General features: G+C 44.6%; 1 protein-coding gene across 6 annotated transcripts in view; it reads left to right on the forward strand.

The window, feature by feature from the left end:
* Positions 1-17,411: 17,411 nt before the first annotated feature.
* LOC137369872 (microtubule-associated protein 4-like) overlaps positions 17,412-27,383 on the forward strand; it is a 546,551-nt gene continuing 536,579 nt past the window's right edge. For 4 of the 6 annotated variants that reach the window (XM_068031524.1, XM_068031523.1, XM_068031527.1 and 1 more), the window contains exon 1: positions 17,413-17,577. The gene's annotated coding sequence lies outside the window, so the exon portion shown is untranslated. Of the gene's footprint in view, positions 17,578-17,900; positions 18,069-27,383 lie in introns of those variants that run through there. The other 2 variants (XM_068031528.1, XM_068031530.1) reach the window with 2 other exon arrangements.

Consider the following 27,383-nt stretch of genomic DNA (forward strand, 5'->3'; position numbering starts at 1 on the left):
GAAGACAGGGGGAACCCTGTCGTGATTCTGGAAGGGAGGGGAAGGGGTGAGGGCAGAAGTGCGGGAAATGGGTCAGACATAGTTGAGGGCCCTGTCAACCAAAGTAGGGAGGAATCCTTGGTTGAGGAAAAAGGAACACATATCAGAAGTGCTGTTGTGGAAGGTAGCATCATCAGAACAGACGTGTCGGAGACGGAGAAACTGGGAGAATGGAATGGAGTTCTTACCGGGGGCAGGCTGTGAGGCAGTGTAGTTGAGGTAGCTGTGGGTGTCGGTGGGCTTATAATGAATATTAGTGGACAGCCATCGCCAGTGATGGAAGCAGAGAGGTTGAAGAAGGGAAGGGAAGTGTCGGGGATGGACCATGCGAAGGTGAGAGAAGGGTGGAAATTGGAAGTAAATTTGATGAAGTTTTCCAGTTTGGGGCGGCAGCAGGAAACAACACCGTTAAAGTCATCAATATACTGGAAAAAAAGTGGGGGAGGGGGGCTGAGTAGGACTGGAACAAGGAATGTACGACATATCCCACAAAATGACATGCATAACTGAGACCCATGTGAGTACCCATGGCAACACCTTTTATTTGGAGGAAGTGAGTGGAGTTGAAGGAGAAGTTGCTCAAAGTGAGAACAAAGTGAGAGCAAGTTCAGACAGGTGGCGGAGTGTGGTGGTGGATAGGGACTGGTTGAGCTTCTGTTCAAGGGAGTAGCGGAGAGCCCTCAGACCGTACTGGTGGGGGATGGAGGTATAGAGAGATTGGACGTCCATAGTGAGTATTTCCAGCACTTTCTGTTTTTCTTTCAGATTTCCAGCATTCACAGTATTTTGCTTTTACTTTATTGTTCCTAATTCTACCAATGCTGTTGGTTCCTCTGTGGACCACGACAACAGGATCCTCCCCCTCTCAATCCAAGTTCGTCTCCAGCCATGAGGGTATGTCTTTAATTCTGGCACCGGGCAGGATACACAGCTCCTGGTCACGGCTGCAAAGAACAGTAACTATCCCCTGAATATGCTGTCACCTATCATGACTAAATTCTTTTCAATCCCCCCATTTGAATGGCTTCCTGCATGTGGTGCATCAGTCAGTTTGCCCATCCACCCTGCAGCCCTTATTCTCATCCATACAAGCAGCAAGTACTTCATACCTGTTGGTCAGATTCAAGGGCTGAGGCTCCTTCATCATTACATCCTGGAACACCATACCTGCCTGACTTGCAGTCACACCCTCATGTCCCGCACCATTGAGCAAATCTAAAGCTCTACTTAATGTAAGGGGTTAGGATCTGGAATGCCCTGCCTTAGAGGGTGGTGGAGGTAGATTCAATCGTGGCTTTCAAAAGGGAATTGGTAAGCATCTAAAGATAAAAAATTTACAGGGTTATGGGAATAGGGCAGTGAGTGGGACTAGCTGAGTTGCTCTTGCAGAGACCTGGCGTGGATTTGACGGGCTGATTGGTCTTCTTCTTCAGTGCTGTAACCATTCTATGATCCTATGTGTAGCCGTGTTGCCATCAGTCACCATTTTAAAGACAGTGATTTATTGCATTGCTGCAGAGACGAGAGCTTCATGAAATAAGATGCATCTTATGATGCAATTAGGACGCCAATGTATACTAACTACTGCTGCATGGACTTCACAGAGGTCGACAGCATCACCATGGGACCCTGGTGGGTTTGCATTGGAACTTAGTGTGTCAGGTGAAAAAGGGCCGTGAAGTCAATAAAGCTGCAACATAGTCAGGTGCTCTTTCATTTCATTTTAGATTGTAATTTTGTAGTCACTATTTGAGTTTTGTTGAAATTGAGAGAATTGTTCCAAAAATGTCAGAGAAGTTGCTTTATCTGCACTTTATTGGAGTGACGAAAAAGAACGGCAACAGCAGCAAAGCAATGAAGAGAAGCTGCAGGAGGGCCACAGAAAAGACAGCAACTGAGGGTGCATGCATGCAGAAGGCCTTATCCAAGTCACAGGGTCTAAAAGGGTCAGTTCCCTTGACCTGTCTGAGGAGCAGTGTTTTAGGAAGTTCAGATTGTCACAGTAGGTAATCTCTGCAGCCTCCTGGAAGATCTGCTGGTGGCTTAACTGGGCAGCCATGCCATGGCGGTGGAAGGTACCACCGCCCTCAACTTCAATCCCTCCCGAGCCTTTCAGGCTGCCTAGGGGGACATATCGAGGGTGTTAATCTGTTAATTGTGTATCAATGGTTTGATTACATGCAGGTGAAGGGTGTTAATTGGGATCTTAGTTGCGCACTTATAAGCAGACACTCACCGAGACTGGTGGAGGGTTTGAGTGAGGAGCTACATGTTTGTAATCCTTTTACCCTGCACAATCAATGTGAAACTGAGAAAATATAGGCTCCAGCATTATCCTTCCATAACAAGCTTTCTGGAATTTAACATGGTAGCAGGGGATGGTTGCCTAAAATTGAAGGTTGGAAACGAGGAAATTTTATTTTGGATAGAAAACTAAAATCTCAAGGGCTATTGTGGAAAATATGGCAGAAAGCAAGTGTAAATTGTCAGGGTATGATTACCCTCCGATATTCCTGGAGTCTGAACCATAAAGAAGAAACAAGGTATGGCCTTGGCGTTTTCAATTCCTACCAAAAGTAAGATCAGAAGTAAAGTGTTTTGTGAACTGGATGCTCGTCAGTTGGATACTGATGAAGGGTTGGATCTTCTGTTAGAATTCTTGGATGAAATCTACAAGAAAGATAACCTATTGAATGAGGCATGGTTAAACTTTAATAGATTTCGGATAACAGATGGTTATTCAATGGAGGAATATATCATGGACTTTAACAGACTGTATGGAAGATTGAGGAAATTCAATTTGGAGATCGCTGGTTCAGTGCTAGCTTTTAAATTGCTAGATTGTGCTAGGGTGTCGCATATGGACAAGATCCTGGTTCTAACTGGGGTTCCATGACTCCCTGTTGGATCAAGTGTCTGCAGCTTTAAAGAAATTCCTGGGAAAACGGTCATTTCCTGCAGCCCTGATAGAACAAGCAGGGAATTCTGCGGTGACACAAAGAATGGAGCACTCAATGTTTACTAGATTTAGAAATAATCCAGATACCTGAAGCAGGCATAAATACAATGGAGGAGTTAAAGACAGGAGGAATTAGGATGAAAGAATCTTCAGCAGGTCTGACTATTACAGTGGAAGACAGAATTGGAACAGCAATCATGGGTGATGGGTCCCAGGAATGCCCAAGGTGCTTCAGATGTGACTCAAAGTATCACTATGCAATCAGCTGCCCTAAGCAGAGGGGCAGTCTTCGAAATAAAACAACACAATACAGAGAATTCTGAGGCAGAAGAGGAAGACACTGATGGATCTGAACAAATTGTACTAGTCACAAGGAGTTTTAGTCCTGTGATGAATGTGTTAGTTGCGGATTCATTCATCTGTGCTGTAGTGGATAGTGCTTGCACGTTGACAGTATGTGGAACTGATTGGTTACAGTGTTATCTGGATTCACTCAGTAGTGAGGATCGGCGCAGGTTAAGGAGTATAAAAGCTTTAGGTTTGGTGATGACAACACATTGAAGTCTCCTGAAGAGAGTAGAAATTCCATGCAAAATAGCTATGGTAAGCCACTTTATCAGGACTGATGTAGTCTCCAGTGAGATACCTTTACTGTTGAGTAAGCCTTCAATGAAAAAGACACAAATGAAACTTGACGTGGAGCATGATAAGGCAATTGTATTTGGGAAGTCTGTGAATTTGCAGTTTACCCAGTCAGGGCATTATCGTATCCCCTTAAAAAAAACCTGATGTTTCTAGTCAGAGTGTTAGAGAAGCATTGATGGCACAGGTGTTAAGAATCTGAGATAAAAGGCAAATTGTCTTAAAGTTACACAATTTGCTCATCCTTCTTGACAGAGATTAAAAACCCTGCTAAAGGATGCAGGTGTGATTGATGAAGAGTATATGAGGATAATGGAAGAGATTCGTGAAAAAGTATCGGAGGACACCATCACGTCCTATGGCCAGCCTTCCATTGGCAGGTGACTTCAACGAGGGAGTCGCTATGGATTTAAAGATATGGGACAAAGACAAGAATATTTTCATTCTACATTTTACAGACCTAACAACCAGATTTAGTCTTTCTACAACAATAAATAGTAAGGACAAAAGGGTGATGATAGACAAAATTATGGATTAAATGGATAGGGACTGGACTTGGGGCACCAGCTAAGTTTCTGACTGATAATGGAGGGGAATTTGCTAATGACAAGTTCAGAAATATGTGTGAAATCATGAACATTATGGTTATGAATACTGCAGCTGAAATTCTTTTCAGCAATGGGCTTTGTGAAAGGAATCATGCAGTGGGTGATGAAATGTCACATAAAATCTTAGCTGACCTGCCAAACTGCAAGTTGACAATTGTCCTGGCATGGGCGGTTCATGTGAAGAATTTGTTTCAGATGATTGGAAGAGATAGTCCCTATCGATTGGTCTATGGGCGGAATCCCAAATTGCCTCTATACTGTGCGACAGTCCTCCTGCTCTAGAAGGTACTACAATTAGTTCAATTTTTTTCTACACATTTGAATGCTTTACATGCAGGGAGAGGGGCTTTCATCAAGGCTGAGGTCTCTGATAAAATTCACAGAGCTTTGAGGCATCATATAAGGCCATCTGACACAGAATTTAGTTCAGGAGATTTGGCCACAGGGAATGGAAGGGCCCTGGTAAGATAATCGGTCGTGATGGTAAGACAGTAGTCATCAAGCATGGAAATCAAACTGTTAAGGTTCATTCCTCATGATTAATTGGGGTTGATTATGAAATCTCAGAATATGAGCAGCTGATCAAGGGAAAAGAGACACCTTGTACCTCAAATACTTGTGTGTTTTGTGATGAAGGTCCTGAAGCACCGAATGTGGTAGATCAAGAGTTGGATAGTAATGTGACCAATCATGATGCTCAGGAAAGAGCTATCGCATCCAAAGGCCAATTGCCCCAAGTAGGTACTTCTTCTTCGGCCTCCTTGTCTCGAGAGACAATGGGTAAGCGCCTGAAGGTGGTCAGAGGTTTGTGAAGCAGTGCCTGGAGTGGCTATAAAGTCCAATTCTGGTGTGACAAGACTCTTCCACAGGCGCTGCAGACAAAATTGGTTGCCGGGCTGTTACACAGTTGGGTCTCGCCTTGCGCTTCTGTCTTTTTTCCTGCCAACTGCTAAGTCTCCTTGACTGGCCACACTTTAGCCCCGCTTTTATGGCTGTCCGCCAGCTCTGGCGATCACTGGCAACTGACTCCCACGAGTTGTGATCAATGTCACAGGACTTCATGTCGCGTTTGCAGACGTCTTTAAAGCGGAGACATGGACGGCCGGTGGGTCTGATACCAGTGATGAGCTCGCTGTTCAATGCATCCTTGGGGATCCTGTCATCTGCCATGCGGCTCACATGGCCAAGCCATCTCAAACACCGCTGGCTCAGTAGGGTGTATATGCTGGGGATGTTGGCTGCCTCGAGGACTTCTGTGTTGGAGATACGGTCCTGCCACTTGATGCCAAAGATTCTCCGGAGGCAGCGAAGATGGAATGAATTGAGACATCGCTCTTGGCTGACATACGTTGTCCAGGCCTCGCTGCCGTAGAGCAAGGTACTGAGGACACAGGCTTGATACACTCGGACTTTTGTGTTCCGTGTCAGTGTGCCATTTTCCCACACCCTCTTGGCCAGTCTAGACATAGCAGCGGATGCCTTTCCCATGCGCTTGTTGATTTCTGCATCTAGAGACAGGTTACTGGTGATAGTTGAGCCTAGGTAGGTGAACTCTTGAACCACTTCCAGAGCGTGGTCGCTGATCTTGATGGATGGAGCATTTCTAACGTCCTGTCCCATGATGTTCGTTTTCTTGAGGCTGATAGTTAGGCCAAATTCGTTGCAGGCAGCCACAATCCTGTCGATGAGTCTCTGCAGACACTCTTCAGTGTGGGATGTTAATGCAGCATCGTCAGCAAAGAGGAGTTCCCTGATGAAGACTTTCCGTACTTTGGTTTTCGCTCTTAGATGGGCAAGGCTGAACAACCTGCCGTCTGATCCTGTGTGGAGGAAAATTCCTTCTGAAGACTTGAACGCATGTGAGAGCAGCAGGGAGAAGAAGATCCCAAACAGTGTTGGTGCGAGAACACAGCCCTGTTTCACGCCACTCAGGATGGGAAAGGGGTCTGATGAGGCGCCGCTATGTTGAATTGTGCCTTTCATATTGTCATGGAATGAGGTGATGATACTTAGTAGCTTTGGTGGACATCCGATCTTTGCTAGTAGTCTGAAGAGACCACGTCTGCTGACGAGGTCAAAGGCTTTGGTGAGATCAATGAAAGCAATGTAGAGGGGCATCTGTTGTTCTTGGCATTTCTCCTGTAGCTGGCGAAGGGAGAACAGCATGTCAATGGTGGATCTCTCTGCTCGAAAAGCCACACTGTGCCTCAGGGTAGACATGCTCAGCCAGCTTCTGAAGCCTGTTTAAAGCAACTTGAGCGAAGACTTTCTCCCTATGCTGACTCCAGGGAGATTCCACGGTAGTTGTTGCAGTCGCCGCGGTCACCCTTGTTCTTATAGAGGGTGATAATATTGGCATTGTGCATGTCCTATGGTACTGCTCCCTCATCCCAGCACAGGCAAAGCAGTTTATAGAGTGCTGAAAGTATAGCAGGCTTGGCACTCTCGATTATTTCAGGGGTAATGCCATCCTTCCCAGCGGCTTTTCCACTGGCTAGAGAATCAATGGCATCACTGAGTTCTGATTTTGTTGGCTGTTCGTCCAGCTCATCCATGACTGGCAGAGACCGGGCTGCATTGAGGGTGGTCTCAGTGACAACATTTTCCCTGGAGTACAGTTCTAGGTAGTGCTCCACCTAGCGGTCCATTTGCTTGTGTTGGTCAGTGATTGTGTCCCCTGATTTAGACTTGAGGGGGGCTGATGGTTGACCCAAAAGCTCTCTTATTGCCATCATACATTTCTCTGATGTTTCCGGTGTCAGAGGCCAGCTGAATACGACTGCATAGGTGTTGCCAGTAGTCATCTGCTCAGCGCCTGGCTGTTCTTTGTGCAGCGCTTCTGGCTGCTTTAGGTGCTTCAGATGTTAACTCGCTGGGGGCTTTCTTGTAGTTCCAACAGCGCAATGCGCTTAGCGGTTCCAGCTCTTCAAAGTGAGATTGAAACCAGTCTGCATTCTGCTTCACACATTTGCCATAGGTGGTCATTGCTGAGTCATAGATGGCGCCTCTGATGTGGGCCCACTTAGTATCTGCATCCCCTGTAGGAATGTTTTGAAGGGCTTTTTCAAGTGAATTTAGAAACTTATGTAACAGCTGTGGATAAGAAATTCTGCTAGTGTTGATGCGCGGGCGGCCCTTCTGCTTGGAGTGATGCAGCTTCTTTGGTTTGAGTCTAACCTTGCTGCACACCAGGGAGTGGTCGGTGTTGCAGTCCGCACTGTGGAAGCTGCGTGTGATTTGAACGTTGTTTAAAGAGGCTCGCCTTGTGACGATGAGGTCCAGTTGGTGCCAACGATGTGATCTTGGGTGCCTCCAAGAAACCTGGTGATAGAGTTTAGTATTCCTGAGGGTTCTAATAAATGGGGGGACGCAACAATTGTGGGATGTGCAGGAAAATCTACAGGCAAGTTTAAATATTAGTTAAATGTTTAAGATGATGGCCAAGAAGCAAGGTCCATGGACTGGCAGAATAGGGTGAAAAAGTGGAGGGTAAGAAAGCACAGTGCAAGTTCTAATAGTGGGTCTGGAAGTGACTTGCTTAAGGAAGCGATCACATACTGGGGAAAGAGCCTCCAATAAACTGCGAGGGAGATCTTCTAGCAGTAGTTCTGAAAGACATCAAAGTGCTAATAGAGGCCGTAGTTTGAACAGATTCCACAATGAAATAAAGGCTAGAGAGCAGTCTCTGAACAGAACTGAGAAGTTTTAGTGGCTGCCAATAAACTTGAGGATAAACCAATAAGAGAAGCAAAACATAAAGAATTAGAGTTGGAGTTTATTCTGAGGCACCAGATAGGGGACAGCCAGCCTTGTCACATAGACGGATTTGTACTGAAAAAGTCCTTCCCAATGGAACTTTGTTTTTAGAGATACAGCACTGAAACAGGCCCTTCGGCCCACCGAGTCTGTGCCGACCATCAACCACCCATTTATACTAATCCTACACTAATTCCATATTCCTACCACATCCCCACCTGTCCCTATATTTCCCTACCACCTACCTATACTAGGGGCAATTTATAATGGCCAATTAACCTATCAACCTGCAAGTCTTTGGCTTGTGGGAGGAAACCGGAGCACCCGGAGGAAACCCACGCAGACACAGGGAGAACTTGCAAACTCCACACAGGCAGTACCCAGAATTGAACCCGGGTCGCTGGAGCTGTGAGGCTGCGGTGCTAACCACTGCGCCACTGTGCCGCCCATTATAAGGCTAAAGCAAGGTTAGTTGCGAAGGGTTTTGAAGAGCGAATGGGGGATACCGATGTTAGAGTGGACTCTCCCACAGCTGGAAAAGTAATCTTGAAAATCTTTTTGGCTCTTTTGGCCAGTCATGGAAGTGTAGATGCATTGACATAAAAGCCGCATTTCTGCAAGGTATTTCTGAAATGTAGCTGAAACCACTGAAAGAGGCAGCAAATGAAGAAGGAAAACTATGGAAACTGAACAAATGCTTCTATGGCCTTAATGATGCTTCCAGGATGTGGTATTTCTCAGTGAGATCTGTTTTGTTGAAAATTGGTTGTGTTCAACTAAACGCAGATGCTGCAATGTTTTATTGGTATCATAAAGGGAAATTTTAGGCATCTTCATGATGCAAGTTGATGATTTCTTATGGGGTGGTACTGCGGATGTTGAGAAATATGTTACTCATAAGATTCGGACAGAATTTAAGATTGGGAGTCAGGCTTGTGGGGTCTTTAAATATATTGGTTTAGATATTAAGCAGACTAAGTCTTGAATAAGTTTGAATCAACAATCCTATTTAGAGACTGTTACTCCCATCCCGGTTAATCGTGTTAGGTCCTCACAGAAAGATGATGATCTATCTAAAGCGGAGACTTAGCAATTGCAAACCTTGGTTGGTCAATGTTACGGTAAGACCAGGTGAAGGCTAACCCAAATTTTTGTTACAACCAGGTGATAAAGGGATCAAGGTTTCCCTCTCAGCCTTCACCTGGTCTTACCATAACAGGGTTTAATTTTAAACACACTGTATTTTTAGCGTCCCCTTAGAGAATCCTTGTTCACTAACATCCAATTATAAAGTAAAGAAACTAGCCAAATAGGTTTTCTTAGGTTTAAAGAAAAAAGGTTGAACTTTTTTAAACTTCAACTCGAATTCGGTTAATGCCTACGGATATGCAACGCGCCCACGCTAGCATGCAAATGCAATACACATACACAGATGGAATACACACATGCAGATGGGGACAGAAAAGAGCAGAAGAAATAAAGTGGAAAAGTTTGAGGCAACATCTGAAGATGGTTTTGGTTACTGTTCTTCGAACTCGCTGTAAAGTTCTTGATTGTAGATAGGTCTTGCTTTTCTGTTGGGTCCAGTATTCTTCTTAAACCTTGTTCGATGTAGGAGACTTTTCTCTCTTGAAGTTCATGTGTCCTCAGTGGGTCCAGAAGCTTGTGAGAAACAGATGGGAGCAGACAGGAGAGGTCTTCTCACTCCAGAAGCAAAGAGTCTTTTTCTGTTCAAATTCTTTGCACAATTCAGAAAAACTCAGGTTGCCAAGCAGGTTAGTCATGTGACTAGCTGGTCTGACCATGTCTGTTAGTGGATTCTCTTGTCTTAGCTGACCCTTGAATGTCTCTTCTTACACACAATATCTGGTGCTCAAAGTCCATTGTGGGTTAAATTGGAGCCCCTTTGTCCCTCCAAGCACTGTCTGTTAGTATGCAAATGTTTTTTCCAACTACGGCTGATCTGTTTAACAAGTCATTTCCCCTCTCCAGCAACAGTTTAAAATCAATGTTCATATGACAAAATTAGTATGCCTCATTCCTGGCAGGTGGGGGTCTGCATGACCGTCAATTAAACTGTTTGTGCTCTCAGACCAGGCCTGATGCTAGTTTTGATGTGCTGGAGTTAAGCGCGACGATAAAACATCCAAAAGTTGAGAATGTTTTAAGGCAAATAAAACATTGAAAAAACTAAATCTGGAGAAATGTGCATTGAAGTTCCCATCCTTAGGTGACCCAAAGAACATGAAGCTAATATTTTTTAGTGATGCTTCACATGCTAATCTTGCTGATGGATATTCGAGTGCAGCTGGCTTCATAATATTTCTGATGGGTGGAAATGGGAAATGTTGTCCTTTAGCTTGGGAGGCTAAGAAACTAAAATAGGTTGTTAAAGCACTTTAGCTGCAGAAACACTGAGTCCTGTGGAGGCAGTGGATGTGGGGTTCTATTTGTCAAATATTTTGGGTGAAATTTTGAACAAGGGACATACTGAAGATAGGATACCCATTGAATGTTATGTGGATAATCGTTCTTTGTGGGACAATATACACTCTACAAAATGTGTGAGTGAGAAAAGACGAAGTATTGACCTTGCTGGATTGAAACAAATGCTTGAGAGAAAGGAAATCTCCAAACTTAATTGGGTAGATGCAAGTCATCAGCTATCTCATTGTTTCACAAAAAGAAATGTTCGTACAAAGAAATTGTTAAGGTTGCTAGAGGAGGGGCATGTCACAATGTAATACTTTGTACCCAATATGGAAGTTATTTTGATTTATTTTGAAATGTTGTTTGAGCATGTTAATCCAAGTTGTATTGTAAAAGAAGGGAACCTGTTAATTGTGTATCAATGGTTTGATGATATGCAGGTGAAGGGTGTTAATTGGGGTCTTAGTTGAGCACTTATAAGCAGACACTCACTGAGACTGGGAAAGGGTTTGAGTAAGGAGCTAAATATCTGTAATCCTTTTACTTTACACAATAAATGAGAAAATGAGTAAATATAGGCTCCAGCAATATCCTTCCATAACAAGCTTTCTGGAGTTTAACAGAGGTTGCCTCAGACTGCCACCCACAAAAGCATCAGGAAGGTCAGAGATGCTATATTTACTATGGCCAGCTGATACATTTAATTTCTGACTGATGACAGCAGTCAGAGTGAGAGCATTTTAGGCTTTGCAGCTCTGGCTGGCTTTCTGCGAGTGCAGGGTGCAGTTGACTGCACACCTGCAGCCATCAGGATACCTTGTGATCAGCTAGAATCTTGTTAACTGTAAGGGCTTTCACTCAATAAATATCCAATCTGAATGTAATCAAGAGTTTCATGCAAGTATGTTCCCGCTATCCAGGGAGCTGCCATAACGCAATCCAATATCCCCCTCAGTGTTCTAACCTGGGACTAATGGTTGCTTGAGGGCAAGGGATAACCCCTTCCAACATAGTCGACACCTCTTTGAAACCCGACCATTCCAAAGCAAAACAGATATAACAGCAGCCACATCACCACAAGGTGCGTAACTGAACAGGACATCAAAATGCATCATAAGGTTCAGCTGTCTTGATAGGTCCAGAGGCTCCCTGCAATATTCACCAGCCTGAATCATTGTGGAATGCTGCGTCCTCCATAACATCGTTCAACAGAGAAGAGGTACAGGAAGAAGGGTGGCACAACTCATCATCTGACAAGGAAAAGGAGGTTAAAGAGAATGCTGGAGGACATGAAGGGCATAAAGAACATCTTTTGGTCCCAGATGCAAAGAATGCCCTCATAGCTCAGTGTTTTCCTTCGAAACCTCTTTCTCCTACTTCTCCTCTGTGACCAGACTGCCTTGCACTAACAACCTTCCATCCATAATTTTTGAAGCCACCATTTTCTCACCTTAAAATCACTGAAGCAAATTCCACATCAATGATACAAGGACAAGGCAGAACTTGTCTTAAAAGCACTGTGCACACTAAGCGAGAAAAATGAAATTTGACAAGGGGCTGAAACCAAATTACAAGGATCCAGTGTAGTGAATAATGGGAGTGGGACAGCAGACTGGAGGTGGTAAGTGATGCCTTGGAAGTTCCAACCTACTTTGTCCATCAGCTTCTCAAAGCTCAGAGTGTGTATACCAGCCATCTGAACCTCTATCAGGTTGGCAAAGGCTGGTAACACTGATTCCTGCTGTCAGGGCCTGGCTGCAGTATCCTTGGAGGTGGTGGTCACAGATTGCAGTGGAAAACCCTTGTGAAAACATGCCACAGATAATGAAGTTGGACTCCTCCTTTCTCTCTATCATTGTGGACAGAGTGCCTGGCAGGACTGCTACTACCTCACATATTTGCTCTTGTGACTCCAGTAGTCTCCTTTTCATCCGTGGCCCTGGAGTTCTATATCTTTGACCTGCTGAGCAGAGCTAGGAGAGTATGGTGCCCTCAGGGACATATTCCTCTTTGCTGTTCTTGTCACCTATCTGCTGTTGATCACTTGTGCTGTGAGAGTCACCGGATGCCAATCCATCTCTCTCTCTAAGAAGCTCTAGATTCACCAGTCTGAGTTGGTGCCAGTGCATTTAACAGAGCATCCTCAGGGTGGATGGCTTCCTCTGAAGAGTCTTGTTCCTCTGTCGACAGGGGTTCATGCTTTTCATGTGAACCAAGAAGGGTAAAGATTTAGTAATATATGGTAATGAGAAAAAGTAAATTTGTACATTGCACACTTGACCATTCTAGCTGTGGTGATGGAAGGCGGCTAAAGGTGCACTTGGTTTTGGGAAATCAAGGGGTCCGAGGTTAAATCAGTCAACCTGCTCTGCAGAGCTGCAAACCTCACCATCCCCAATGCTGATAATGTTACACGTGCCGTTTAGCTCCAGTGCTGCCTTCTGTTGGGGTCACTTCCACATACTTGTGTGGTCTTGGTCCTCTCCCTAGTATTTTGCGGTCTCCTCCTGCAAAAGGGGTAGGACAGCATTGAGTGATTAGCAAGGATGTGTGCATCTTCTGGAGTTCCAATGAAGTATCAGCCTAGATTAAATGCTAAAATCTTTGAAGTAGTACTTGACCTTCTGACTCAGGAAGAGTGCTAGCACTGAGCCAAGCAGATATCTGTCCTAAAGTTGCCTTTTTATTTTTTTAAACCTATGTCCTTGCCCTGATCAATCTCCAAAGACTGCCAACACCCATAGAAGTACTGTCCTGTGAGAGTTGGCATATTCAAGGGGGGAGCAGTTTTATATTAAGTTTTACAGACTTGTTTCAGAGTTGTGAAAATGTGGAATGCAAGTTGCAGGTTTATGGTGCTGCAGACAAATGGGAAGAAATATCTTTGTGATTTTTAAATTAATACTTCTTAGAATATACCTTACAATAATCTTTAAGAAATGCTTTTTTTATACTGAACTGGTATATATGGAGTAGCATGAATTCAATGCCAGTGCCTGTCTCTGTCTCCAAGAGGAGGGCACCACTAATACAGAACAAATAGAGAACAAATGATCCACTGAAAACTAATAATGTGTGCAAAATTCTACCATCTTATAAATCAAGAGCCAAATTCTTAAAAACCATGAGATTTGGCATAAAAATCATGAGTTTCTTTTTCTCCCAGACATAAACCAATATAGATTGACAGTTGGTATATAAACCTCATTAATGGCTTATTTAATCTCTAACAGATCAGCGTTCTATACAAAAACCATATTACTGCATCTGAAAATGCTTTACGAAAGCTTTAAAAAAATACTACCTGTTATCCAGATGTGATCATGGCCCCACCTGAGGGGGTGAAGTCCAATGTCACATTCCTTTCTGAGAGGCCAATGAGACTGCAACAAAAGGCACTGGATGCAGAACTGGGGGCCTCACAGTTTCTGGATTCCCCGGCAGGAAGAGCAGAGGGTTCATCATCATTCAGGTGAAGTGATACAAAGGCAACACCAGAGCTATAGAAACCAAAGAGGGAATGGAGTGGGGAGGGCAGATTTTACTTTAACAACCCCAAGTTCTGTTTCCAGAATGCTCCGGATGTTTCAATGTGATGAAACACTGTATATAAAGGCCAGGATATTATTAATATGTTCTCGTGTTGTATTGAATGGCAATCTCAGAGTTTCAGGCAGCAGCAAGCAGGGCCTTGGAGCGCAGGAGTTTAACCTCCTTGAATGCGTCCACGCTAGACGGCTCACCCGTCACCCTCTCCTTCACACCTATCTCCCCCTCCTTCACACCTGTCCACATATAAAAGCACATTTAGTTGTAAATGGAGATTGACAACAGCCTCAAGACTCAAGGAAAACTAGGTCTCCAGTGCTACAGGGCCTCCAAACTATAGGTCACTTATATGAAAATACCATCAAGGCACTCCATCCCCATCAATACAAACCATCCATGCATCATTATTTAATCATCTGGACACTAAATTGATTATTTTCTTTGTGTTTAAATGAATATTTTGGTTGGAAAATCATATTCAGTACTTTACCATTTTTAATTATAGAAGAGTCAAATTAAATGAACTTCATAAAAGATTATAATCAATTTAAACCATAAAACCTTTTCTATTATATATGCTTTTACTTAATGTGAATGTCATGTGATGACAGATTATGCATATATTATGCAGAAATTGGGTGTAGGAAAATGTATAAACTACTCAGTATTTGTAATGCTGCAATTGCTCATACTATTAACGTGTGCTGTGCCTTTAACAATGGTGGGGAAACAGATGTGAAGGAGAGGGAGATAGATGAGCCATCTAGCAGAAGTATTCAAAGAGGTTAAACGCCTGCATTCCAAGCCCCTACATACTGCTTCCTGGAGCTCGGAGATTGCTATTCAATACAACATGAAAAGGAATGAGTGCTGTTTTGTAGGAAGTGGTCAAGGGGCAGAGTGCAATGTTAAAAAAAAGCCAGCGACAGCTTCAAGGCCTTAAAGAGCTGCTCACTGGAAAAAAAAGGCTTGTATTTATATAGTGCCTTTCAAGACCACCGATCGTCTCAAAGCACTTTACAGCCAACGAAGTACTTTGAAGTGTAGTCACTGTTGTAGTGTAGGAAACACGGCACCAATTTGTGCACAGCAAACTCCTACAACAGCAATGTGATAATGACCAGTTAATCTGTTATTGTGATGTTAAGGAATAAATATTGGCCAGGAAACCAGGCATAACTCCCACGCTCTTCTTCCAAATGGTGCTGTGGAAACGTTTACATCCACCTGTGATGTTGAGGACTCCCAGGGCAACTCCCTCCTGACTGTATAGCACTGTGCCATTACCTCTGCTGGGTCTGTCCTGCCAGTGGGACAATGTCTGGGACATTGTCTGTAAGGTAACAATGGAAACAAACGAACTTATTAGCGAGAGGCAGCATGATTTTGTGAAGGATGGGTCGTGTCTCACTAACTTGATTGAGTTTTTTGAGGAAGTGACGAAGATGATTGATGAAAGATGGGCAGTGAATGTTGTCTATATGGACTTCAGTAAAAACTTTGACAAGGTCCCTCATGGCAGACTGGTACAAAAGGTGAAGTCACTTGGGATCAGAGGTGAGCTGGCAAGATGGATACAGAACTGGCTCGGTCATAGAAGACAGAGGGTAGCAGTGGAAGGGTGCTTTTCTGAATGGAGGGCTGTGACTCGTGGTGTTCTGCAGGGATCAGTGCTGGGACCTTTGCTGTTTGTAGTATATATAAATGATTTGGAGGAAAATGTAGCTGGTCTGATTAGTAAGGTTGCGGACGACACAAAGGTTGGTGGAGTTGCAGATAGTGATGAGGATTGTCAGAGGATACAGCAGGATATAGATCGGTTGGAGACTTGGGCGGAGAAATGGCAGATGGCGTTTAATCCGGACAAATGTGAGGTAATGCATTTTGGAAGGTCTAATGCAGGTGGGAGGTATACAGTAAATGGCAGAACCATGAGGAGTATTGAAAGGCAGAGAGATCTGGGCGTACAGGTCCACAGGTCACTGAAATTGGCAACGCAGTGGATAAGGTAGTCAAGAAGGCATACGGCATGCTTGCCTTCATCGGTCGGGGCATAGAGTATAAAAATTGGCAAATCGTGCTGCAGCTGTACAGAACCTTAGTTAGGCCACACTTAGAATATTGCGTGCAATTCTGGTCGCCACACTACCAGAAGGACGTGGAGGCTTTGGAGAGGGTACAGAAGAGGTTTAGCAGGATGTTGCCTGGTCTGGAAGGCATTAGCTATGAGGAGAGGTTGGATAAACTCGGATTGTTTTCACTGGAATGACGGAGGTGGAAGGGCGACATGATAGAGGTTTACAAAGTTATGAGTGGCATGGACAGAGTGGATAGTCAGAAGCTTTTTCCCAGAGTGGAAGAGTCAGTTACTAGGGGACATAGGTTTAAGGTACGAGGGGCAAAGTTTAGAGGGGATGTGCGAGGCAAGTTCTTTACACAGAGGGTGGTGAGTGCCTGGAACGTGCTGCCGGGGTAGGTAGTGGAAGCAGGTACGATAGTGACGTTTAAGAGGCATCTTGACAAATGCATGAATAGGATGGGAATAGAGGGATACGGTCCCCGGAAGTGCAGAAGGTTGTAGTTTAGGCAGGCATCAAGATCGGCGCAGGCTTGGAGGGCCGAATGGCCTGTTCCTGTGCTGTACTGTTCTTTGTATGATTCGGTGAGTATGACTATGCTAGCCTGTTGCTTGACTAGTCTGTGAGACAGCTCTCCCAGCTTTAACACAAGTCCCCAGATGTTAGTAAGGAGGACTTGAGGTATGCTGAAGTCTCTAGGGGAATTGAATGTATGATCGCATGATCCAGAAGCCAATGAACCAAACTGACATCTTGCCAAAACTTTCCTTTCATTACTTTGAACCCATGTCCCTGTCCTCGTCAACCTCCCTTGGCTGCCACAATAACTTGCATTTATATAGCATATTTAATGTAGTAAAATGCCCCACTACCCATGGAAACTTGGGTTGATCCTTCAGGGTAGTACTCGAGTGAGTTAGAGTTTTCATTAGAGAGTGGGAAGAGGGGTAGTGAAATCAGGCTCAGCTTTACTAATTTGTTCCAGGGTTCACAAAATGTGGAATGCAAGTTACAGGGCTTGAGGTGTTGAAGGAATAAAATCTTGATTTTATTTTCCTTTAACCGTTGAGGTTAAATAAAAGCTACATATAATAACACCAGAAAATTACTTTTATGTAACACTAGCCAACAAGATTGAATTTCCCCAATGCAAGGTTGGCTGGAAATAGTTGGAGCATGTTTGATGGACGCCTCCTTCCCTCTCAACCTAGTTTGCTGCTGCACTGTGAAGTCCCGCCTCTCCCGGGGCTCAGCACAAACCTCTCGACGCAATTGGCCGCACCACATCACAATACGGCGTCACCAAACCCTGACGCACCAAGCAATTGGTCAGAGGTCCTGGCAATCACGTCCTGCGTCATCACATTAGGTTGAGGCGAGGATCTTTAGCGGTCGCACAGATTGAATTCCCAAGCCTGAAAACCATTAGCCAAACGACAGGGAGAAGAGAAAATTAAAATAAAGTTGGGGGAACAAAAATAAAAATTACCGTAACAAGATTTCCAGTCCGCAAAACGTAAGTCAACTTTCATACGATAAAAAGACGTTAAAATATACATTCAAATTCCGCCACTGAGGGAAAGGAGGGGGGGGGCGGTGGGACGGGTACAGAGAAAAAGAAATTCCCTCATCAGTTATTTAGGGTGGTGCCTTTCCTGTCAACGCAGCTTGATACCGGAAGTCCTATTGGCGCGAGGTCTTGACGTCGATTGGACGGAAAGCTCGCGCCGGAGCGCCACTCCTAGCGCCGATTGGTTGTTTCACTTGTCGGTCGAAAGCGGAGAAGGCGGGAGAAGGGGCGTACGCACGCCGCGACGGTTTGGGTTTGGTTGTGATTGCCCCTCCTTCTTTCATCAGGCTGATAAGTTTGCAGCAGTGACTTGTCTCTGGTTTTAGTTCTATATGTTTTAGGACTGATTTCTGTAGTCCAATATATAGATATCAAGATCCTTGCCCTCTGAGAAGCAACTTTAACACAATAAATACAGGAATTTATACCAAATTCAGGTAAAAGAAAAAGTAGTTAACTAATTTGCTTTTAATTTTTCAAATGTATTGCTTGGGGCATTGCATTGTAAGGGTGTGCTTTGTTGTGATTAAGTGAACCTGCCAAGATGTGTAATTTATTTTACATTTGTATTTAAATTAGCTTGTATGTTAATGGTGTCTGGTGCAATGCAGATTTAGTTTTTTGAGGTAAATAGTATAAAGCCTTTTGTCATTGGGTTGAACATACTATTTTTATTTCCATTGTGTTGCGTTTGTTTTATTCTGTGTTGTGACTTTAGAGTTGTGGGACTGAGGTTGTGATAGAATTGGGTGTGGCAACACAAGAAGCATGGGGCTAGGCCATCCAGCATAGACTCTCTAATCAAGTACACTGAAGCAACAGATTAAGTTAAACTGTATGGGGAAAGAGGAAAAGGATTAAATGATCCTCTAAGAAAATTCCTTTTTTGAACAGGGCTGGGGTCAGAATAGTTTAATATCTCCCAACAGTGATGGGGAGCTTGCTGAATACGCAGAGGTTAAGTGACCAGCCATTGTTTCATCTCGTTTGTGTATGTATCACTGATAAATGTTTTTCCCTGTCATCCAGTTTTAACTTTGTACAGTGAACTGTATACCATTAATAGAAATACATAAATAGTATGTTTCCATGCTGTTTTGAAATTAGTCTACTGCTGGTATCCTTTTTGCAGGATGAGCACAATTGTTTCCCTGATTCTGTTGTGCATCCAGGTGTTGGGAACTGACACGGGAGGAGACAGAACAAGATTTAATTTTCCCCTTAGGATTCAGAGAGTTTGTTTTGCCTTTTTAAGGAATCATCTCATTTTGTTTGGCATCATCCTGCTTGCCTAACTGAGACTTGAAAATTGACAATTAGGAATATCACAAGTGTCAATTTGTGTAGTGGCGTGCTCTGTCCTTCCATACAATCTTCACACTGAGGAAACAGTTCAGGCTGGCTCCTGCAACATGTCGTACCATTGGATTGGTAGGCAAGATTTGGAGCTATAATTTATCCACTGCTGCTCCATGTTGGATGAATTTTCAGATCTTAACTGGTGTCTGAATGTTTCCCTAGTGTGTATAGTGTAAAGGGCAGTCATCGGAACTGCTTGTGTGCTACTATTAGTGATATGTTTCAAAGTGACATTTGGCAGTGCTGTAATGCAGGCCTCAAGCCTGTTTCAGTCTAGAGAGGTGAATACTATAGGGAGGGAAGGAGGAAGCAAGGGCTAAAAGAATAAAAAAATAGTGTGTGAGGGTTAAGGTGGGTTTGAGATTGTGAACAGTCTTTACATGATGTGTGATGAACATACCCAAATATTAGGTGTTTGTGGTGGTGGCAGTTGGAAGAAGGACAGGGAAGGGAGCCTGCTGGTAGTAACTCTCAAGTATAACTCATGCTATGACTAAGCTCTTCAGTTCTATTGCTCTGGAGGTTTTTTGCTTTCCAAAATTGTTCCTAGTCTTATTTATCCCAAGTGGTGGTGGTTTGCTTTGTGATGGGTAGCCTGTATGAACAGCATAAAAGGCGGAAGTACATTGGAGTTGATGAACTTAACCCTTTAGTGTCACTGCAGTATTCCAGGGTGGCTGGATTATATTATCTAACTAATGGCACCTGTCCAATCTATGATTAATCCAGGCAACCCAAATACGTAAAATGTATAAAATCCATATCCGGGTGTGAAATGATAAAATGTTGCAAAGTAACTACAGTTTGTTTGAATTGATATATAGTCATGCACAGGATCACTTGTAAAGGTACTTATTTTCTGAACCAATCCAGCCCCTATTCGATTTGGGCTCCTCTTTACTGTCTCAGTAAAGTGAAGTCTTGACAATTGCTTCTGAGCTACAGTTCATTTTATGCAGAATTTGTAACACAGAAACAGGCCATTTGGCCCAACTGGGCTATGCACCACATAAGTCTCTTCCCACTCTACTTAATGGACTTATCTTGCTTCCCTGAGATGTATCTATGCTGTTTGCCTCAACTAGCCCATGTGGTAGCAATAACAACTTGTATTTATATAGTGCCTTTACCATAATAAAATGTCCTAAGGTGCTTCACAGCAGCATTATAAAACAAAATATGACATCGTGCCACATAAGGACATTAGAACATAGAACAGTACAGACCCTTTGGCCCACGATGTTGTGCCGACCCTTTAACCTACTCTAAGATCAAACTACCTACATACCCTTCATTCTACTATCATCCATGCACCTATCCAAGAGTCGCTTAAATGTCCCTAATGTATCTGCTTCTACTACCACCGCTGGCAGTGCATTCCACGCACCCACCACTCTCTGTGTAAAGAACCGACCTCTGACATCTCCCCGAAACCTTCCTCCAATCACCTTAAAATTATGCCCCCTGGTGATCGCCCTTTCTGCCCTGGGAAAAAGTCTCTGGCTATCCACTCTATCTATGCCTCTCATCATCTTGTACACCTCTATCAAGTCACTCTCATCCTTCTTCGCTCCAATGAGAAAAGCCCTAGCTCCCTCAACCTTTCTTAAGACATGCCCTTCAGCCCAGGCAGCATCCTGGTAAATCTCCTCTGCACCCTCTCTAAAGCTTCCACATCCTTCCTATAATGAGGCGACCAGAACTGAACACAATATTCCAAGTGTGGTCTAACCAGGGCTTTATAGAGCTGCAGCATAACCTCGCAGCTCTTAAACTCAATCCCCCTGTTAATGAAAGCCAACACCCCATATGCCTTCTTAACAACCCTATCAACTTGGGTGGCAACTTTGAGGGATCTATGGACGTGGACCCCAAGATCCCTCGGTTCCTCCACACTGCCAAGAATCCTGTCTTTAAGCCTGTATTCTGCATTCAAATTCGACCTTCCAAAATGAATCACTTCACACTTTTCCAGGTTGAACTCCATCTGCCACTTCTCAGCCCAGCTTTGCATCCTGTCAATGTCCCGTTGCAACCTACTACAACCCTCCACACTATCCACAACTCCAGCAACCTTTGTGTCATCGGCAAACTTGCTAACCCAGCCTTCCACTTCCTCATCCAAGTCATTTATAAAAATCACAAAGAGCAGAGGGCCCAGAACAGATCCCTGCGGAAGACCACTGGTCACCGAGCTCCAGGCTGAATACTTTCCATCTACTACCACCCTCTGTCTTCTATGGGCCAGCCAATTCTGTGTCCAGACAGCCAAATTTCCCTGTATCCCATGCCGCCTCACTTTCTGAATGAACCTACCATGGGGAACCTTATCAAACGCCTTGCTAAAATCCATATACACCACATCCACTGCTCTTCCTTCATCAATGTGTTTTGTCACATCCTCAAAGAATTCAATAAGGCTTGTGAGGCATGACCTGCCCCTCACAAAGCCATGCTGACTATCTCTAATCAGACTATGCTTTTCCAAATAATCATAAATCCTGTCTCTCAGAATCCTCTCCAATAATTTGCCCACCACCGACGTAAGACTGACTGGTCTGTAATTCCCAGAGTTATCCCTATTCTCTTTCTTGAACAAGGGAATAACATTTGCCACCCTCCAATCATCTGGTACTACTCCAGTGGACAGTGAGGACGCAAAGATCATCGCCAAAGGTGCGGCAATCTCTTCCCTTGCTTCCTGTAATATCCTTGGGTATATCCCGTCTGGCCCCGGTGACTTATCTATCCTCGTCTTTCAAAATTTCCAGCACATCCTCCTTCTTAACATCACCCTGTTCGAGCATATCAGCCTGTTTCACGCTGTCCTCACAAACGACAAGGTTCCTCTTACTAGTGAATACTGAAGCAAAGTATTCATTAAGGACCTCCCCTACCTCCTCCGACTCCAGGCACAAGTTCCCTCCACTATCCCAGATCGGCCCTACCCTCACTCTGGCCATCCTCTTGTTCCTCACATAAGTGTAGAACGCCTTGGGATTTTCCTTAATCCTACCTACCAAGACTTTTTCATGTCCCCTTCTACCTCTCCTAAGTCCATTCTTCAGTTCCTTCCTGGCTACCTTGTAACCCTCTAGAGTGGCGCAGTGGCTAGCACCGCAGCCTCACAGCTCCAGCGACCCGGGTTCAATTCTGGGTACTGCCTGTGTGGAGTTTGCAAGTTCTCCCTGTGTCTGCGTGGGTTTCTTCCGGGTGCTCCGGTTTCCTCCCACATGCCAAAGACTTGCAGGTTGATAGGTTAATTGGCCATTATAAATTGCCCCTAGTATAGGTAGGTGGTAGGGAAATATAGGGACAGGTGGGGATGTGGTAGGAATATGGAATTAGTGTAGGATTAGTATAAATGGGTGGTTGATGGTTGGCACAGACTCGGTGGGCCGAATGGCCTGTTTCAGTGCTGTATCTCTAATAAAAAGCCCTGTCTGATCCTTGCTTCCTCAACCTTAAATAAGATTCCTCCTTCCTCTTGACTAGCTGTTCCACATCTCTTGTCATCCAAGGTTCCTTCACCCTACCATCCCTTCCTTGCCTCATCGGGACAAACCTATCCAGCAGATGACCAAAACTTCGGTCAAAGTGGTAGATTTTCAGGAGTATCTAAAAGGAGGAAAATGAGGCAGAGAGGTGTAGGGAAGGTATTCCAGTGCTTCGGGCTGGGGCAACTGAAGGTGCAGCCACCAATGTGGAGGGATTTAAAATTGGTGCTCATGAGGCCAGAATTAGAGGAGTGCAGATATCTTGGAGGATTGTGGGGCTGGGTGAGATTAGAGATTGGGAGGGGCAAGGGCAGGGAGGGATTTGAAAACAAGGATGTGAATTTTAGAATCATGGCGTTGTGTGACTGGGAGCCAATGTGGGTCAGCTAGCACAGGGGTGATAGGGGGATGGGATTTGGTGTGAGTTAAGACACAGGCAGCAGAGTTTTGGATGACCTCAAGTTTATGGAGGGTAGAATGTGGGAGACCTGCCAGTGGTGCATTGGAATAATCAAGTCTAGAGGTAACAAAGGCATGAATGAGGGTTTCAGCAGCAGATGAGCTGAGATGGGCCAAGTCGGGAGATGTTATGGAGGTGGAAATAGACGGTCTTAATGATGGCATGAATATGAAGTCAGAAGCTCATCTCGGTCAAATCTGACACCGAGGTTGCGAACAGACTGGCTTAATCTCAGACTTTTGCCAGGGAGAGAGGTGGAGTCAGTAGCTTGGGAATTGAGTTTGGAGCAGGGACCGAAAACAATGGCTTCAGTCTTCCCAATATTTAATGGAGAAAATTTCTGCTCGTCCAGTCCTTGATGTCAGATAAGCAGTTTGATCGTTTATCAACAGTGGAGCAGTTGAAAGAGATGATGAGGTAGAACTGGGTGTCCAGGTACATGTGAAAACTAATGCTGTGCTTTCGGATGAGGGTTAACATGTAGATGAGAAATAGGATGGGGCCAAGGATAGATCCGTGGGGGACACCAGAGGTAACAGTGCGGGAGCAGCAAGAGAAACAATTGCCAGTGATACTCTGGCTATGATTTTGATAAGAATGGAACCAGGTGAGGGCAGTCCCACCCAGTTGGATGACAATGGAGAGGCATTGGAGGATGGTGTGGTCAACAATGTCAAAGGCTGCAGTTCGATCAAGGAGGGAAAGTTTACCGTTGTCAATTTCCACATTCCAATTACTCCCAGAGTAAAGAAGTTTTCTCCAATGCATTGGAGCAGCAAGTGCGCATAATTTTGCATATTTTATAGAGTCATACAGCACAGAAACAGGCCCTTCGGCCCAACGCGCCAGCGCTGACCATCAAGCGCCCGTCCAAGTTAATCCCATTTTCCCGCACTTGGCCCATAGCCTTGTACGCTATGGCTTTTCAAGTGCTTATTTAAATACTTCTTAAATGTTATGCGTGTTCCTGCCTCTACCATACGAGGCAGTATGTTCCAGATTCCAACCACCCTCTGGGTGAAAAACCTTTTCCTCAACTCCCCTCTAAACCTCCTGCCCCTTACCTTAAATCTGCGCCCCCTGGTTATTGACTCCTCTGCTAAGGGAAAAAGTTCTTTGTTCTTTAAATAGGCGACATGTTTAGATAGAGGATCTGGATCGGCGCAGGCTTGGAGGGCCGAAGGGCCTGTTCCTGTGCTGTAATTTTCTTTGTTCTTTGTTTCTTCCTATCTATCTTATCAATGCCCCTCATAATTTTGGATACCTCAATCAGGTCCCCCCTCAGCCTTCTGTGCTCTAAGGAAAACAACCCCAGCCTATCCAGTGTCTCTTCATAACTGAAATGCTCCAGCCCAGGCAACATCCTGGTGAATCTCCTCTGCACCCTCTCCAGTGCAATCACATCCTTCCTATAGTGTGGTGACAGAACTGTAAACAGTACTCCAACTGTGACTTAACCAGCGTTCTGCACAGCTCCATCATAAGCTCTCTGTTCTTATATTCTATGACTCGGCTAATAAAGGCAAGTATCCCGTATGCCTTCCTAACCAACTTATCTACCTGTGCTGCTGCCGTCAGTGATCTATGGACAAGCACCCCTAGGTCCCCCGACCCTCTGAACTCCCTAGGGTCCTACCATCCATTGTATATTCCATTGCCTTATTAGTCCTCCCAAAATGCATCACCTCACACTTAGGATTAAACTCCATCTGCCACAGCTCCAACCATCTTCCCAGCCCATCTATATCGCCCTGTAATCTAAATCTTACCTCCACACTATTTACGACACCACCAATTTTCGTGTTGTTTATTTATTTATTTTTATTTATTTATTTACAGATACAGCAGTGAAACAGGCCCTTTGGCCCACTGGGTCTGTGCCGACCATCAACCACCCATTTATACTAATCCGACACTAATCCCATATTCCTACTACATCCCCACCTTCCCTATATTCCCCTACCACTTACCTATACTAGGGGCAATTTATAATGGCCAATTTACCTATCAACCTGCAAGTCTTCGGCTGTGGGAGGAAACCGGAGCACCCGGCGATAACCCACACGGTCACAGGGAGAACTTGCAAACTCCGCACAGGCAGTACTGAGAATTGAACTCGGGTTGCTGGAGCTGTGAGGCTGCGGTGCTAACCACTGCGCCACTGTGCGAACTTACTGATCATACCTCCTATATTCACATCTAAATCATCAATATACACTACAAACAGTAAGGGTCTCAGCATCGATCCCTGCGGTACCCCACTGGTCACAGGCCTCTATTCACAAAAGCAACCCTCGAGCATCACCCTCTGCCTCCTTCCACTAAGCCAATTTTGAATCCAATTTGCCAAATTACCCTGGATCCCATGGGCTCCTCTTAACCAAGCATGGGACCTTATCAAAAGCCTTACTGAAGTCCATGTAGACTACATCAACTACTTTACCCTCATCTACACATCTAGTCACCTCAAAAAATTCAATCAAATTTGTTGGACATGATCTCCCCCTGACAAAGCCATGCTGTCTATCCCTGATTAATCCCTGCCTCTCCAAGTGGAGACTAATCCTGTGTCTCAGAATTTTTACCAATAATTCCCTGCCACTGATGTTCGACTCTCAGGCCTATAATTACCTGGTTTATCCCTACTACCCTTCTTGAAAAGTGGTATCACGTTCGCTGTCCTCCAGTCCTCTGGTACCTCTCCTGTGGCCAGAGAGGATTTGAAAATTTGTGTCAGAACTCTGTCAAGTAGCTACTATTCATGTGAGCCTAAACATTGAGAGTCACATCTGAGCCTCCACCTGTCTTTGCCCTACAGTTCTCAGGTGTAGATTTTAGCAGAAGTCACTAATAACAATCAAAAGTAGGAACCATTTTTTAATCATCTCCCTCCTGGGGCCTCAACTATTCACTATATTAATGACTTTGATAACACAGTAGAGAACCAAATATCCAAGTTTGCAGATGACACAGATAGGTGACATAGTAAATAGGTGGCGTGTAAAATTACAAAGCGTTGTTGATAGATTAAGTGAGTGTGTAAAACTGTGGCATATGAATTTCAATGCAGTCAAGTGTGAAGTTGTCCACTTTAGATGGACGCGGTGGGCCGAAGGGCCTGTTTCTGTGCTGTATGACTCTATGACTCTAATTCAATCCAGAGAAGTGTGAGGTAATGCATTTGGGGAGGGCAAACAAAGCGAGGGAATACACAATAAACGGTAGGATATTGATAGGGGTAGAAGAAATGAGAGACCTTGGAGTGCATGTCCACAGGTCCCTGAAGGTGGCAGGACAGGTAGATAGAGTGGTGAAGAAGAACCTTTCAGGACTGAGGAGCATGAAGTCTGACCCGACACGAACCAAGCCCAACACGTGTCGGGACCCGCCGGGGTCGTGTTGGGTAGTAGGCCTTTACCCATGTACTGATGTAAAGGCCTGCCACCCGACCTGACCCTGACGACATGTGTTGGGTTCAGGCTGGGTCATGTCGGGCTTCCGGCTCTGGCATTCCGACTGGGGTTGGATTTCCTTTGCACACCTTTACTCCACAGGGCTCAGTACCTGGTCCCCTGCTTTTTGTGGTGTATATATTAACTATTTGGACGTAAATGTAGGAGGCATGATCAAGAAGTTTGCAGATGACACAAAAATTGGCCATGTGGTTGACAGCGAGGAGGATAGCTGTGGGCTGCAGGAAGATATTGATGGAGTGGTCAGATGGGCAAAAAAATGGCAAATGGAATTCAACCCGGAGAAGTGTGAGGTGATTCATTTGGGGAGGTCAAACAAGGCAAAGGGTTACACAATTAATGAGAGAATACTAAGAAGTGTAGAGGAAGTGATGGACCTTGGAGTGAATGTCCACAGATCCCTGAAGGTAGCAGGACAGGTCAACAAGGTGGTTAAGAAGGCATATGGAATCCTTTCCTTTATTAGCCGAGGTATGGAATATAAGAGCAGGGAGGTTATGCTAGAACTGTATAAATCATTGGTTAGGCCACAACTTGAGTACTGTGTGCAGTTCTGGTCACCTCATTACAGAAAGGATGTAATCGCACTGGAGAGGGTACAGAGGAGATTTACGAGGTTGTTGCCAGGACTGGAAAAATGCAGCTATGAGGAAAGATTAGATTGAAATGTACAAAATTGTGAAGGACCTGGATAGAGTGGATGTGAAGGGCCTATTTACCTTGGCAGAGAGGTCAGTGACTAGGGGGCATAGATTTAAAGTGATTGGTAGAAAGGTTAGAGGGGAGATAAGCAAAAGTTTTTTTTTCACCCAGAGGGTGGTGGGGGTCGGAGCTCACAGCCTGGAAGGGTATAGAGGTAGAAATCCTTAACTTATTTGAAAGGTATCTGGATATGCAGCTCAAGTGACGTAACCTGCAGGGCTACGGACCAAATGCTGGAAGGTCGGATTAGGCCGGGTGGCT

The sequence above is a fragment of the Heterodontus francisci genome, chromosome 5 (genome assembly GCF_036365525.1).
Source record: "Heterodontus francisci isolate sHetFra1 chromosome 5, sHetFra1.hap1, whole genome shotgun sequence".
Lineage (NCBI taxonomy): Eukaryota > Metazoa > Chordata > Chondrichthyes > Heterodontiformes > Heterodontidae > Heterodontus > Heterodontus francisci.